General features: G+C 44.7%; 1 long non-coding RNA gene across 2 annotated transcripts in view; it reads right to left on the bottom strand.

Moving 5' to 3' along the window:
* Positions 1-2730: 2730 nt before the first annotated feature.
* Positions 2731-16211, bottom strand: part of LOC141571508 (uncharacterized) — a 160151-nt gene continuing 146670 nt past the window's right edge. Inside the window, exons 2-4 of one of the 2 annotated variants that reach the window (XR_012496257.1) lie at positions 7717-7939; positions 6441-6515; positions 2731-3685 (exon numbers count right to left, since the gene is read on the bottom strand). This is a non-coding gene — a long non-coding RNA (uncharacterized LOC141571508). Of the gene's footprint in view, positions 3686-6440; positions 6516-7716; positions 8062-16211 lie in introns of those variants that run through there. The other variant, XR_012496256.1, reaches the window with a different exon arrangement.

The raw sequence follows: 16211 nt of genomic DNA, 5'->3' as shown, positions 1-16211 counted from the left end.
TTCATAACACCACTGAAAAACTAAAACGGCGGCACTGAGGGCTGGGTCGCATTTATTGCTGCTGCATAAGAGACCCATTTAAAAGCAGGACAGTGTTCTCCTCGGCAAACAGAGAGCCACTTGCCCTGGTCAGGCCATCAGCATTTTTAGAAAACTCAGGCCTTAGGAATCAGCCTGTCACTGGCAGGATCCACAGAGCTGGAAAGGCCAAGGGGAAGGGAGAGAGTTTAAACTTTAACTTCTTCAGACATCATGGGACCATCACAAAAATGAATCAGAAACACCCACGGAGAGCATTTTTCACAGTCACCATGCAGATGACAGAAGATAAGAAATGTTAGTAAAGGTGGAACGTTCTATACTGATAGCATCTTAGACCTGTGTGGATGGAGACACTTTTTCTCAGGAGTTAGCCAGAGAGTTAATCTCCCTGGTTTCCTTCTGACCTACAAAAACAGAAAGCAAAACTTATCTCAAAATCACTGTTAGGAGACATATTCTCCCTCAGCCCTGCCCTGGTTCTGGAATGCTGAGCTCAAAGGGCCCCAACCTAATACCTCTGTTTTTTACTGAAAAAGAACCAGGAGCATGAAAAGAGAGGGCCTCACTCTCAGCGATCTGTAATGAAGGGGCCAAATGGACTCTTGTACCTAAAGTCTCAGACTTTCATGTTAGGGCTATTATCCCCATTTTATAGATAGGGAAACTGAGGCCCAGAAAAGTTAAGTCATTTATCCAGATACTATCAAGTTACTATTGTCATCCTCGCCCCAACATCGCTCTGGACATTCAGAGCAGAGTTGCTGAAGAAATATTTGTTATGAACCTAACCGAGAGTCTTGCCCTTCCCCATCTTTCACCCCATGCCCTCCCTGCTGCCAGCTCTGAGGTAGTGAGGTTGGTGAGTACCGCCTGTGGAGAGGGGTCCACTCAGACACGGGAGCATGAAGTCATGTCCACATGCGACTCAGAGTCCCTGTCACCTTTGTGTTTGTGTATTGCAAAGATGGAGAACAAGATTGCTTAACTGAAGACCTTTTAATCCCCCTGCACTTGGCTGCTTCATAGGAGATAGTCTCCCAGACATGAAGCTTTGGGACAATATTGTAATGGGTGCCCAGGCACAGTGGGTGGGGGTGGGAGGCCTCTGAGTTTCCTGTGCTGTGGACTAAAACCTGTTTAGTCAAGTAGAATTTTACTAGAATTCTGGGGTTTGCGTAGGGAGCCCACAGCCAGCTGTTTATTGTTTTAAGAACTCTCGGTTGCTGCTCTTAGACATGGGGGTGGAGGGGGCCAGCCTACTGTGCAAGGCGGCTGCCACGTCCTTCTGGGAATGACAGTGTTGCTGTGTATACTCCACAAAGCCCCTCGGGCAGAGCTACCGCATTCCAGAGCTCTCCCCAGCCAGATGAATAGCAAGGATTTCATCTCATCCCTTTCTGAGTAAAAGAGGGGAGGCTCCAGCAGTTGTGTTCCTCCTTCCCATCACGTCACCTTTAAGTGGGGAAGACCCCACTCAGGACTTGAGCTCAGGCCACTCGAGGCTTTATCTGCTTGATGGAACAGCACGCTCACACTGGGCTTTGTGGATACCCTCTCGCCTTCCTCACCTTTCCAGCTGTGTCCCTGCTGGGCGCCCCCCACGCTAAGAATGTCTCAGTGTCCTACTGGAACATTTGTTATTGCCCAATCCAGCCCCACAGCCCTTCCAGCCATGTCCCAAGAAGCCAGGGCTGAGTACTTTCAATAAAACAGAGCGATGTCCCGGAGCTGTAAATGCCTCCCAAAGACAATCAGACAGAACTTCATTGTTTCAGGGAAGAAGGCGCCCCACACAGTGGTCACATGGTGGTTCCAGGGCCTGGTGATTAATCCACAGAGAGGATATGCAGGAGAGAGGAGCTGGCATCGTTCCTGCAGACGAAGATTCTTTCACATCTCATGTCTCTGACTGAACATGTGCACCAGAAACACAAGATTTCCATTGTAAAGTTTTCTTGGGCGTCCTCGTTTTTCCAGTGGTGAGTTGGCATGTAAGTTATTACCTTTTCTCTCTGCACAGAATACTACGTTGGTGAAACAGAAAGGTGTCACGCTTCCAAATAGACAATTATACTTCTGAAGGTGCACATTTACTGTGCTGTATGAAACTTCTCAATTAGAAATGGGATATGAGCAACTGCTACATGGAAAGACTAACAAATTCAGATACGGATCGATATGTATATATTTGGTAGAAATAACTGAATTATTTTTAGAGTCAGTTTTTCAAAAGCTCTGTGCTAAGAGCTTTGAAGGCACTCCAGGGATTCCAGCAGTAACCACCAATACCGCCACGGTTCCTGCCCTCCACATGATAACACGGTGCGTGGGGGGAGGGTAAGGTGGAAAACCTATTACAGAGGCGAACAATGTATGTGAGGGGCCGTAGGGGCAGAGCAGCAGGAGAGTGCTGACGGGTGAAAATTAACTCTGCCTCTTAATGGTGCTAGATCTTAGACAAACTTTCCGAGTTTCTGTTCCCTCATCTGGGTAAGTTTGCTCTGAGAAATAAATAAAAAAATGTGTATTGAACACGCTTTTGCTCATCCAGCTTATTGGAATAACTTGTTAAACGTAAGTTCAGGTCAGGGTGACACTGCGATTTTTGACTGTTCTGAAATTTTTCCAGACATGGTCTCAGTGATTGTGCTTCTCGGGTCACTTCAGCATCCATGGGATACACTGACAGCGCAGTGGGGTTGGAGATGGGAGTGGTACAAGAACTCATTAGGATTTGGCAATGGATTGGATACTGGGATCAGGGAAAGAGATGAGTCTCAGAGAGCTAATATTACTGCATTGGACGACTGGGTCTTTAATCCAGATCCTTCCTATCCAGATGAAATGGATGCTGGAGCTTTGAAACCCATGTCACAGAGCACTGCCTCCAGGTCCATGCTGACAAGCAAGCTTTCTGCCAAGGCAGGTGGGATAAGCTGTCGCTTGTTTTCATGACCTACCATCACCCAGGACAGGCCTGAAAGCTCAGAAGACAAAGCAGAGAAAGTTGTGTCCCTTTGTTTTGAGCTCAAGGCTTTTAAATGCCATCAAATATCTCCTTGTTCCCTTGTTGTGCAACAGGGCATGCAGCGCTGAATGGGACCTTTTATAATTGGAAATTCCACAGTTCCAGTTGCCCCTGACTCTCTTCCATGCCAACGACATCCTCATAGACTTTGAAATTGCACGTTTGAAGGAAGCACGGTCCCACCGACACCTCTCACCCTACATGCCAGCCCATAGTGTCAGTCTGGGCTCTCGGGGAGCAGTGGGACCAGCTTCTGGCTGCCAAGGGCTAGGAGCTGGAGTCAGGGGGCCAGCACTGCCCGACCATTCAATTCCTCCTGCTGCTGGGAGCTGCCAAGGACAATGCAGGAGGGCCTGGGCTCCTGTTGTAGAGAATCCATCCTAGTCTCCTCCTCAGCCTGGTTCTAGAAAGGGTATCCATGGGAGAGGCCATCTTACCTGGTGTAGACTCAAGCACTCCAGCCACATCCTGCCCAGACTGACTCTGCTTCGCCCGCAGCTCCTGCTCTTCTGACTCATATGTGAGCAGCTTTCTGGACAATGACTGGTGGGTTCTCTGACACCTACGGGGCCACATGGATTGCAAATGCATCCACACACAGGGAGTGCTTTGTGCCTAGTGGGAGAGCAGAAAAGAGTGACAAAGTTTTTCAAGCACATACAATTTAACTGGTTATCTGCTACTGTGTTTTATTTAACTATCAGGAAAATACTATAAGGCCATCCGTCTCCGTTGTACAGATGGAAGAAACTGAAGAAGAGAGATTTTGAGGATTCGCATACATTTTTACAGCTACTAAGTGGAGAGATGAGATTCAAACCCAGGTCAATTTAACTCTAAGGTAGACTCTTTCTTGTAGAGCATGCTTATTTTCAGGTCTATTTCCCACTAAGGCCAATTATTCATAAGCCTTATCCTTTGGTCAGCTCTTTGAGAGCTGTGTCTTGGGAAGACTTATTCTGACTTCACCTCCTCTAGCTGTTTCCTTAACTTCTTGGTGACGCTCATCCTTTCCCTAACTGCCCTCCCTCCCGCCCCCCAGGATGCCCAGGGACCTCCGGTGCTTCTCTTTTCTCCCTCAGCACCCCAGCCAAAATGTGTTTGCGATCCTTCATTCATGTTATGAAGGTGTAAAGGACATTTGGAGAATGACCCCCTGTGTACATGCTGTCTGAAATCAACAGGGCCTCAAAACCGTCAGCCTCAGTGTGGGGGCCAGGTCTGATTATGTTTTGTAATCCTGGCACCCAGTGTAGTGTTGGGCCCATGCATGGACAAATGAATGAATGGAGATGTGAGAAATTCATCCACCGGCGGAAGAACATTTGAGGACGCCAGACATTTTTTTCCTTGAAGCTATGAAATCTGTGAAATCTATGTCAGCAGACACCTCATAAGTCTGTGCACAATGCCAGTATCTCAATATGTTGAATGTATTTGTTCATTTATAATCTAAGTCATCATTTACTGAGCATCAACTCTCTGTTGGGTGATACAGGGAGCGATAGCAAAATGAAGGAACTCAGGCCCTGTCTGCAAAATGCTCGCGATCTAGGTGGGAGACAGACTTCATTTTCATGCATGAAACAAGGCAGAAAGGAGTGGACACCTATCGCATCCGGAGAGGTATATATGAAAAGACTGCCTAGATGAGATGGCCTTGAATTGCTGCTTGAAGGATGCAGCAAGAAGTAAAAGTTGGTAAAGACATTAAAAAAAACAACACTCTTTTTTTTTTTTTTGTACATTCATACCAGCACTTCTTATACCAGATGTGTGAGTTTTTCCACATGAAACCATTCTCCAGTTCTTAGCAGACACCTATTAAGTGTCCTACAATTTTGCTCAGTTCTGACACCAGCAACCTAGAGTTAGCACAGACCCCACAGATGAAGGGTTCAGTCCCACAAGACTGTCCCTCCCTTCAGATACCTACTGCGATTCCTAGGTTGTCACCTAACCTTCTGACTGACTGGCTATAAATGGAGGGTTCCCACAAACCCTCTTCAGGTTAAATAATTTGCTAGAACAGCTCACAGAACTAAGGAAAAGAGTTTACTTACTAGATTATCAGTTTATTACAGAAGGATACAACTCAGGAACAGATGCACAGAGCAAGGTAGGAAGGGGCAGGAAGCTTCCGTGGCCTCTCTGCTCCTCCCAGCCTCCCAGCACCTTGATGTGTTCACCAACCCAGAGTCCTCCAAGCCCCACTGGTTAGGGGTTTTATTACTTTACTACCTAGTCATAATTGATTAAGTCATTGGCCATTGGTGACAGAACTCAATTTCTAGCCCCTCTCCCCTCCCCAAGGAGGTTGAGGCAGGTGGGGCTGGTTCCCATCCTTAGTGGCTTTCCAAAAGTCACCTCTTTTGTGTAAGTTCAGGTATGGTTGACAGGGACTTAGCAATAACAAAAGACGCTCCTCTCACCCCTGTTACTCAGCAAATTCCAAGGGTTTTCGGAGCTCTGTGCCAGGAACTGGGAAGGAAGGCCAGATACATATTGTTTTTATGATATCACAAAATCACAGCATTCCATGCAGAGGGAACAGAACAACTAAAGCAGAGCAGGTTGTAGGTGGTAGGTGTGGCCATAACAAACAATTTTTGTGAGGGGGTGGGAATAAGCCTGGACAATCAGTAGCAGCCTTGAAATGTTGACAAGTTTGAAATTGTATTATTCCATGTGGAGGCATGGATAATAATTTTACTTTACATGTACAGAATGCTTCTAGGAGCACTAACTAAGTTCTTTACATGAATGATCTCATTAAATCTTTCTACCACTCTGAGTTAGGTACTCTTATTATTTCCATCTGATATATGAGAAAATGGAAGCCCAAAGCAATGCAGATAGTCCATGTCAGAGCTGGGATTCTAGCCCGGTCTCTGAATTACCATAACCGTCTGCGGCTCAGAGATAGGATGGAGAGACCTCAGAGACTGGGGCCATTCTCTCTGAGGACATGCACGCAGCCCATGGGTGTAGAGAACAAAGTATAGCCTCCCGTTCAGGCTCGATTCTTGGACTCACAATAATTCCAGCTCCAGGTGACAGCCCCACCATGGCAAGCGCCATTGCCTTGACCTGGATGGCTCATCATATGAATTCACATTTTGTATGTTCAACATTAAAGAGACATTGAATCTAGTGGAAACAGAGACTACATGGAAAATGAGCTCACTGGCTAAGGGCTGAAGTTGAAATGCCTGGCTTGCATTTTGGCTTCACCTGCCCTTCCCTCCTTTCTGGCTGCTCCTGGGGCCATGTGGCCCAGTCCCAAGGCTGCTGCAGAGTAGGCTTCTGTGCAACGGGTGGTAGCTGCTGGCAGCCCTGTGCATCTACTCTGCTCATTGGAGGAACTCACCAATTTCAGTAGCAATCTGCAAGATTATCCAAGGACACCAAGGTAGAGCCATGTATAATGTGTGACCACGTTTCCCTGTTATGAAAAAAAAAATGAGAGAAAACTGTGTGACTCACTGAGAAATTTCACAGAAAGACCCAAATAATCATATGGGGGATGGCATTTCTACATCAGTACAGTGATGTATTTTTTTTTTTTTTTTCAAAAAAACTCATAGACCTTCTTTTCTTTATATTTGCCTGTGAAGGAGGCAAGTATTTCTTTTCTTTTTTTGCATATGAGAAATCTGAAACTCAGAAAGTAAGTACGAGGCAGAGCCTAGCTTTCTAACTTGGATATTTTTGACTCTTGGGTCAGTACTTCTTATCCTTGTTGATAATGCTTTGCCTTGTCCCCTGAATCCGAGTTGAGTGCTGTCCATGCTCCCTGAGACTAGGTCATTGATTTATCAGCAAGGATGGTGGTCTGCCAGTGTGCACCAGTTTGACAATTTTGTTCTGACTGGTCAATGACCATGCCATCATAGTTATTAAATATTGTGATCGTTGCTTCTGTTTTTACATAAATATTTAATTTTTCTACTACATTACTTTACTTCAGAAAGGATTTATGGCACTTTATAAAAAATACCGCACACTAATAAGATCACATCTATTAAGTGGGTCAAAAAGAAGGAAGAAATACAAGGATAGAAAGATGAATTTGGGCAGGAAAGAGACCAACACAAAAGTGTAAATCGTAAGTCTGAAACACTTGCTCCAGATGAGTCATTTGTTGGATTGTAGACCAGCCAGGAGCCAGTGGCAGAAGAAAAGTTGGCTGGTTATGTGATTCACTGTGACTTCAAGAAAAATAAATCAAAAGCATGTCTGATACAAAATCATCTTCCTGAGACACCCTCCAAAAAACAAACAAACAAACAAACAAAGAAACCAAACAACAGCAAAAAAAACCAAAAAAAAAAAACACGAAAAAAAAACAAAAACCACTGTAATTTAATTAGTACTCTTTCTATGACATCTATTAAATGGTCAAGGACAATTATGAGTTTCAAAGTGTCATTCCACAGGTTGCTTAAACCAAGAGGAGTTATGTTCAGCAACTGCTTTGAGCTGTTTGGTAACTTTGCTCTGTGTCCCTAGTTAAATACTAATAGTTTCGCTGATACGTGATACTTGATTCAACTTTTCCCTGGAAAATCAGCAGACATAAATCACCTCTTAAAACTAGAGGGGTTGTGAACACAAGGTCCTACCCAAGACCTTACATGTCTTACCTGATTGAGCGCCTTCTTCTTACTGTGCTTCTTTCTCCATAAGACCAGGGTGTTTTCCGTTATCTTCTTCGGTCTAACAGGTGGAAAATCGTATGACTGTTCCTGGAATTCATGTGACCGTCAGACAGAAAGTAACCGGTGAGATTCTTACTCCCATTCATTTTGTCACTCATTCATCTGTCCTTTCATTAGACACGTACAGGATATCACTGTGTTCCTGGCCCTGCAGACACAGAGAAGGATAAAACACTGTGCTTATGAATCAAAAGAGGAGACAGAAATGCCCACGGATAATCACAGCACAACACGGGAAGCAATGTCACAGAGACACGTCCAAAACGGTGGGAAAAGGGAAGGTAAAAACCATGATCACTGTCTAGGAGGCTGATGGCATGGATTTCAGTGGACTTGATGTTCGAGTCCAGTCCTGACATAAATCTCTCAAGGAGTTGAGGATGGAAAGAGATTATTGATAGAGAGAAGAGCATACTAATGGCATAGCTGTGAATGAGAGTGGAAGATGTGTTTGGACAACAGAGAACATTTGAGGGGTAGAGAACCGTTGATTAGATTACCTCATTGACAAACCAGTTAAGAAGCCAAGACTAGTTATTACACTCTGAAAGAAAAAAATGCCCTAAACACATGACTTTTTTAAATTTCGAGAGGGGGTCTGATGGACTAAACCTTTCATTTGCATTCATTAACACTGATGGGGGAGTTGAAAGAAGAAGGAATGGGCTGGAGCCACGGTGCCATATGCTGGGTACACGCAGGACTGTCTGATGGCCATGCCTCAAAGACTTGAGCCGACTGCCCATTTCCGCTCAGACATAACACTTTTTATTTTTTTTTTAATTCAAGCAACAGCATATGATGTTACGTCTTCCATGATGCACTTCTCTCCTTCTTGGTAGGAAGTGTTGGGTTTTGGTTTCATGTTTTGGTCTTGCATAAACCCCAGTCTGCATGATTAATATGCAGCTTTCATGGCCAAGAAAGAATGCGCCGCCTCCAACTCAGTTGCACAGGCTCCCAAAGCCATAGGTTTGCAGAAATCATACCACAAGTTAATTGTTTTTTTAGCAGGAAGATCATATTGCCAGAAGAATGAAGTGCGTTAGAGTTGTCAAAGTGCCAGGTCTAAGCTTTGTAATTGGATGAGCTGTCCTCAAAGTGGCAGAAAAAAATAATCAGTTTTTACAGGTATTAATAAGTGGTGAATATTATTGCAATTGAATTAAATTCAACAATACAAATTAAATTTGTATTGGAAATTAATAACCTCTGAAGATTTAGGATATATTACGCAACATTTTAAATTTCATCCATAGCAATGGAATCAATATGGTATCTGATTTGCTATATAAGTTCAACAGACTTGAAAACTTAAACAGCCCATATGAATAGATTTTAAATGTTTTAGCAACACAACTAATTGGTCAAATATATAAATTTAACTCTCTTTAAAATTTCGGGGGTAAAGGCCTTTTCATTTTCCTTAGAAGACGATTTTCAGGGAGAAACGACAAAGGTAAAATCTTTGTCTTAATTTCGCAAGAGTTCCTAGACTCAGATCTCCACCCAGATTTCTTGTTTTCTGTGACTGGTATCGTCCAAGCCAACTAGTAGGCCTACTATTGAGTTTCAGTTGGTTGCCCGTGTTTGCCACATCCCTGAAAGGACCCTGCCACAAGTTAGTGCTCATTAGCCAGCTTCCTTACTGCAATAGTCATTTTCTCTCGTTCTATTTAAAGCAAGCCTCCCTCATACTGTGGTGAATGATTTTACACTGCACAAAATGTGCTGAAGCATTCACAGTGTGGCTGATTACAAACCACACAGGAATAGGGCTTTACTCTTAAAGCGTAGCTTGTGCCTGCCCTCGGTCTTTGTTGCTCACTTTCAACACTCTTTGCCAACTCAACATTCTCCAAGAAAGTGTAAATCCTACCACGGGAAAACGAGGTGTGGAATATGTGCCTCGTTTGATGACATCACCTTCTGGTTAGGGCTGTAAATTGTGTGAGGCCAGGCATACAGACACTGGTTCCTAAGTGCTGGATCTTAGAGCTGGATACTCTGAGCTTGAAAAGTCATCACTTGAGGAATGGGACAGCTTCCCTTCTGCCGAGCTCAGAGTCATTCTAGGATCTTAAGGGAGTGGACTGGCCCCGAGGTCCAGGGAAGAGGGGGTTTTTACACCTGAAATTGCTACTGCAGTGGGCCAAACGCCTGCGATTGGCTTATTACAAATATCAATTCTATAGTTCTGATAAACCAGCTAATGACTGTCTGAGCTTCCTTAACCCGAGGAAGGGGCTGCCTTCATTAAGTGACTTCAGTGTCCCCAAGAAGGTCATAAGCTGGCAGAGGCTGGAAATTCTATCATGCTAAGACAGTCTCCATAGTGCACTGCCAATTCCCTGGGGGAGGAACCATTGCTGCTGTCTCTTACTGCAGTAGTTATCAACCTGGGCTGATGGTGTCCCCGAGGGGAAAATGATCAAGGTCTGAAGATAATTTCAGTTGTTACAGTTGGAGAGAGAAGGTGCTATTAGCGTGTAATGAGCGGAGGCCAAGAATACTGCTCAGTGTCCTGCATGCACAGGACAGCCTCCCCATGACAAAGAATTACCCAGCTGATGTCAGCAGTGCGAGGTGGAGACACCTGTTCTTGGTGTAAACGAGAGATCTGAGAGGCTGACCATAGGCGGACAATAGAAGCAGCATGGGACATCTGGCCTCGTGTGACCAATGAGGAAGCCATAATTGCAGAGAGGGACACAGTGAAAAACACCTTCTCATTTTGCGGAGGGTTAGCCTTGCGTCTATGCTGGAAAAGCATGGGTTCATGATTTAAAAATTTTTTTGTGTTAGAACCTCAGAGAGAATGAAATGAAACAAAATAGAACATCCCCAGACCTTTTTCAGGTTGGTGAAAAGAGGAGCATGGAAAGAGGTGGTTCCCCTGGAGAATATAGAAGGCAAGACCCAGGTGAAGAGCTTGCAGCAGCCCCAGTGGGACTCGGGCAGTTTCCATGGAGGAAAATGGGCATCCTAAACTGCTTCCCCCAAGTAATTGGGTTTTCTGTCCTCATGGCAAACGTGATTATCAGTATTACCCAGTCACTGGTGCGTGAAATTCCTAACCCACAGGAAGTAGCTGGACCCTCGCCTTCTGGGTTTGTGGATGACAGACAGATTCCAGCTCTCAGGTAGTAACAATGGGCACGCACGGAGAGCAGCCATTTCCCCAGGCAAATTCTGCCAAAGTGGAGCGTAGTCAAAGGTTTTCAACAAGGGCTTGACATGACAATTGTTTATAAGGCTATCCTAAAAAGATATCAGAAAGCTGGGGGAAGCAACACTGTGCAATATACTGGGAGTGGTGCATTCCTTCCCCCATCAACCAAGAACCCAGGTCCCCTCTGAGACTTGCTCTGCTGATATTTAAACTTGTGTACATCCCTTTGTCTCTGCAAATTCTATCAGCAAGGCATCCACTGTGATTCACCAAGTCCTTCTCAAACTAGACCATGCCATAGCTTTCTTTCTGCTTCCTGTTTGCTCGTAAAGTCACTGCCCAGACGTCTTTGGTGCTTTGTCTGCTCAGAAGTCAGCTAAATGAAGGCACATTGTAACCACAAGGAAACTTCTTGCTTGCGCTGCTGTCTAGCGTTAACAGAGCGATAAATGCCGGTTGGCGTGAAGAACGCTAGTCACTGAGGCCAGACTTCTGAGATGTGCAAGAGGCCAAATGTCAGACTGCCAATTAAGCATCAAGGTGGAAAATTCTTGCCTTTCTTTTGGCTCAAGTGAGTTGGTTGGGGGAAAATATTAAAACTGAACAGGGAATAAGAAAAAAGTTTTCATTTTTTAATGGACTGGAGCAATGCGAGAAGTTGTGCTAACCTTACGGTCCTATTGATAAGCCCCCATCCCATTCATCACATACCTACAGGCATCCACATACATATACAACACAAGGGTTCCAAGACACTGTCTCTTTGGCTTCCATTGCTGGAGCCCCTAGCTGTGCAAATCTGCCTAAGAGGAAAACCTAACTGGCACCCCAAGTTAACAGTACACACTCTGCCCACACGGAGCTATGAAAATTCTCAACCTATTTTCAAGGATTCAGCACGAGTTATAGAATACCTATCATTCATAATAACAGTATTTGTACATTTGTGTAGTGCTTCACGTGTCACAGAGAACAGGCATGTGCTGTATCCTGTGCGGTCTGCACAGCACCCTCCATTCTCTCACTCATTAACGGCCCATGCTGGGTAGGCCCTCGGCTTGCAATATTAATTGGGAGTGGAGATGAAGTCACCTGACCAGGATCATACAGCTCTAAGTGACACGACCTGGACTTCAGCCCGATCCTTTGGACACACACTCACAGGCTTTTTCAACGAGCTACATGGGCCATGGTCCACTCCCCTCAATAAACAGGCAATTACTTCATGTAGGGTAATGAGTGGGGCCCCTGATCTAATGACGGGCTAAATATTTTGTATTTATCTCATTAAAATATTCCTGCAAGGAGGGATGGGCTCAGCCCACCCATTGGAATAGCTGGACTATTTAGAAAGTCCCTTGTGTCCCCAGGGGATCACTGTAGTGGCCTCGTGACAGTCCTTTAGGTTTCTCCTGACCAATGCACATTATCTTCAGAGCTACTGCCTGTGCTTCTCAATATCGCAAGGGTAAGTTAGCATTTGCATTTCAACATTTCAAGTGTAAGGCATACGTGCGGATGATTTTATTTTATTTTACAGATGGCTAAATTGTGTCAGAGGGACATAAAATGACCTGCTTAAAACCGCAAGCAACATTCCATTGCTCCACAGGCAGATTTTTGGGAACATTTGTTACATGTAGGTTTTGCAAAAGGGAGTCTTTTTTTTTTTAGGAAAATTGAATGCATCACATAGATACTGCAGACATTTTTGCTCTGCAGTCCTTTCATTTTACTTGGACTTGCTCGTTTAAGGTTGTGCTGACTCTAGGTTGCTCTTTCACATACACACACCACCCTTTTCCCAAAGAATTGAAGAGTTTCCCCTTGAGCTGTACTAAAGGCCCCTTGAATGGGAAGCTTGGCTCCTGAATCCTCGTTCTGGAGTCAGTGATTAACATTTCTGTCTTTCCCTCTTTGTCGTTCATTCATTCATTCATTCATCACTAACTTATTCCACAAGCATTCCATAAGTATTTATTGAGCACATATTCTGTAGCAAGGCAGCAGCAAGCAGTCCCTTGGGGACTCATCATCAGTAAACCAATGACCCAGTGTTGGGTATGTGGGATGTGATGTGCGTTTTGGGAGTGTGTATGAGCACACGTGGATGGAGGGGTCTGTATGAACTATATCATTACTGTAATTCAAACACAGAAATTCTCAGTTTTGATGCTTCTTGGACTAAAGATGTAAGGGAAAAACATTTCCTAAGGATATCTTTGGTCCCCAATTTCTCTACCACATTCCCATAATCTGTCCTCTACGCATTTTAACCTGGGAATGGTTTTTACTGTCAGGCTCACCTCTTCTGTCTATTAACTTGGATGTATCTATCAACAGAGGATATGCACACTGTTTTTTGCTACTGGAATCATCATAGATGAAACAAGTAATCGTCCATGTTGTAAGTGTTAAAATGTCTTATTTCCCTGCTGCCTTAACATCTCCACAAACCGGCTGTGCCCAGCCCAGCCAGGTGACCAGCTGCACCAGTATGACAAGGCTGGTCCCTAACACTGGTTCCCGTTCTTGCCCTCCCCTGACAGTGACATAGTGACAATCATACACACCAGTGAATCCCCCTCATGCCTTTCCCTGTGTGCTGCACTCCAACTCCCAATAAACATACCCACAGGTTCTCTCTCTCTCTCTCTCTCTCTCCCTCCCTCCCTCCCCACCTGCTTGGTTGAGCCCCGTCCCTTGAGGCTCCCCTCATGTGGCTCCTCTCCAGGACCTGTGAGTATAATAAGATTTGTTTTCCTGCACCTCTCCTGTGTCACCTCTTGTGGCTGTACCTGACTGACTGTCTCCAAAAGAATGCAAAACACCCCCCAAATATCAGACATCTCTTACTTCTCTCCTTCCAAGAGCATATGTTTCTCGTCCCAAGAGATCAACGTATGCTTATATTTAAAAATGAACACAAAAGCCGTCCTGCAAAACACAAAACCAGTCCATGGCAGGATGTCACTCATGTCTGGGCTAGAGCAATGGCAGGGGTGCGATGGACCATCCCTGCTGTCCTTGTCCTTGCATCGGCCCCCAGAGATGGATGCGGAGAGCCGCCTGGACCAGGGCTCGGCTCCTCCAGCTTGACCGCTGTCCCGCCGTGTGACTTTCTCAAGCAGCTTTCCCACTCTTTGCCTCTGTTTTCTGGTTGCCAGGGGGTTTTCCGGCACTTTTGCTCAATCTCATTAAGAAATGTGTGGACATATTTTTCTACACCAACATTGAAGCACTTACACAGGGATCTGTAGGAACGTGTTCCTGGAAAGACTTTGCACACATTTTCCACTGCCTGCTGCCCTCACCGGCACTTGGAAAACTGCTGTTTTTTCTTTCTGGTTGCATTTGCCACTTACCCTACTGAAAACAGGAATTAAGAATTTAGACAGCTGCTTACCACATAAAATTTTCAAATAAAATATTCCCATTACATTTTCTCAGGGAAAACGTTCACTCGACTAGATTAGCAAAACCAATGTAAATATGAAGTAATGCCGGTGGCTGCCTGCAGAAGGTGTTTTTAACTTTCCATTTTGACTTAAGGGCCCGGAGCATTGAGGTGTCTGTGACACTCTGCTCTGTGTCACATTGGTGAGTAGGATGATGTTGTAATGTTCCCATAATGGTGAATATTATGTTAATGGAGATGGATGCCAACGCGTACTAATATATATTTAGTCAGGTGGAGACATTCCCAACTGGTAATGTAACCTGTGTGGTTAAGTAATTTACACATATAAATAGAACAAGGAAGATTCAGCTCTCATTCTGGACACTGCCTTTCCCCTTGCATGAGTACTTGATGCTATTTTCTAATGTCTAAAGTTTGATTTATTTTCTGCTCTGCCACCGAAAGTCTATATTCACTCTTAGGAGGAGAATACAATAATATCCGAACCAAATTATTCAATGAATGGAACTCTAGTTTAATTTTTCAAAAGGCCTAGGGTGAAGTTGGGGAAATTAAAGCACCGTGGACGAGGGCGGCAGGTCACCTCCTCCTGGATGTGGTCTCCTTGGTCACAGCCACACGATACTGAGCTAAGGAAGTAAGTGGGACAATTGCCAGGATAACTCAGGAGGTTAAAATACCTCTCCTTCTTCACCTGTATAAGCAAGAACAGAAAGATCAAGGGTCCAAGGGTGAAATTCTTCTACTATTAGTTCCATTTGTGGCTTGGGTGGAAGAAATCGTTTCACTTCTCAATTCTCTCATTTATCAAAAAGCTGAGGACCCCCTCATATTAATTTCTTCTGAGTTGTTCACATAAAAGGATTCTATAAAGTGTAAGGACGCAATGAAACACTTTGCAAAGTCACGGGAATATGTAAAACAATGAGTAGTTGGTACTGGCCAGGGCTTGGCAGCACATCCTCAGACTACAGCCCAGATGTCTATATAATGTCTCTCTGGGTCAGCAGAGCTGTCCAGCAGTTCCTCCGGAGTTGGCATCACCTTTGCTGTCATAACCCCACCCCTAGCTCCTCTCCCAGGCATCCATGCCACATCTGACATGTTTAAGCAACAGACAACCTCTCACCAGGAATTGTCTCAGAATAATCTAGGAGCATACGTTTAAATAACAGAAAACAAAATATAATAATTTTATAGTCAACAGATCACACTAGGTCGCAGACATGTCCCTGATGCACGAAAACGCCAGCCTCTGAGGGCCCGTTTCCCCATTCCAGGGCTGACACAGGAGTCAGTCTCCCTGCATAGGTTATCCCTCTTCCCGCGTGGCTGGCATGCCTTCATTCCTGCTGATCCTGACTCCTGCCTTGGGAAGCCTCCCCAGTGGGCACCAGCTCTAGAACTTTAGGGATCCACATGCCATATTTGTAACTTGCATCATGAAGATGATAAGACTCTTGTTCCCTCTGTCTTTGCCGTTCACAACCATATGACTTGGGAGAAGCTGCCCTGCCCAACCCAACCCTGTGCTGCCCTTATGGGAAGTCAGCAAGAGGGGATTTCAACATCTGGAGAGTAAAGGAGGAGATGGAATCCTGCCAAAACTTATACAGATATTTTAGGGTCCTTTGCTCAAGATGGCCCTTTGCTACTGAGAAAAGAATCAGGAGTGTTTTATGTCTAATTACTAAGAGTTTATCGGCCCTCCATTTTGCTTTGTTTTTAGTGTATGCCCATGTGAGTGACAGCGTCCAGAAGAGGAGGAGATACAGTGCGACGGACACAAGAAAGAAGGTTTATCTTGATAGGTTAAAGAACTTCCAA

Source organism: Rhinolophus sinicus, linkage group LG05, assembly GCF_036562045.2.
Source record: "Rhinolophus sinicus isolate RSC01 linkage group LG05, ASM3656204v1, whole genome shotgun sequence".
NCBI classification, from domain to species: domain Eukaryota; kingdom Metazoa; phylum Chordata; class Mammalia; order Chiroptera; family Rhinolophidae; genus Rhinolophus; species Rhinolophus sinicus.
Note: the sequence above shows the minus strand (reverse complement) of the source record. Positions and strands in the feature narration are given on the sequence as shown.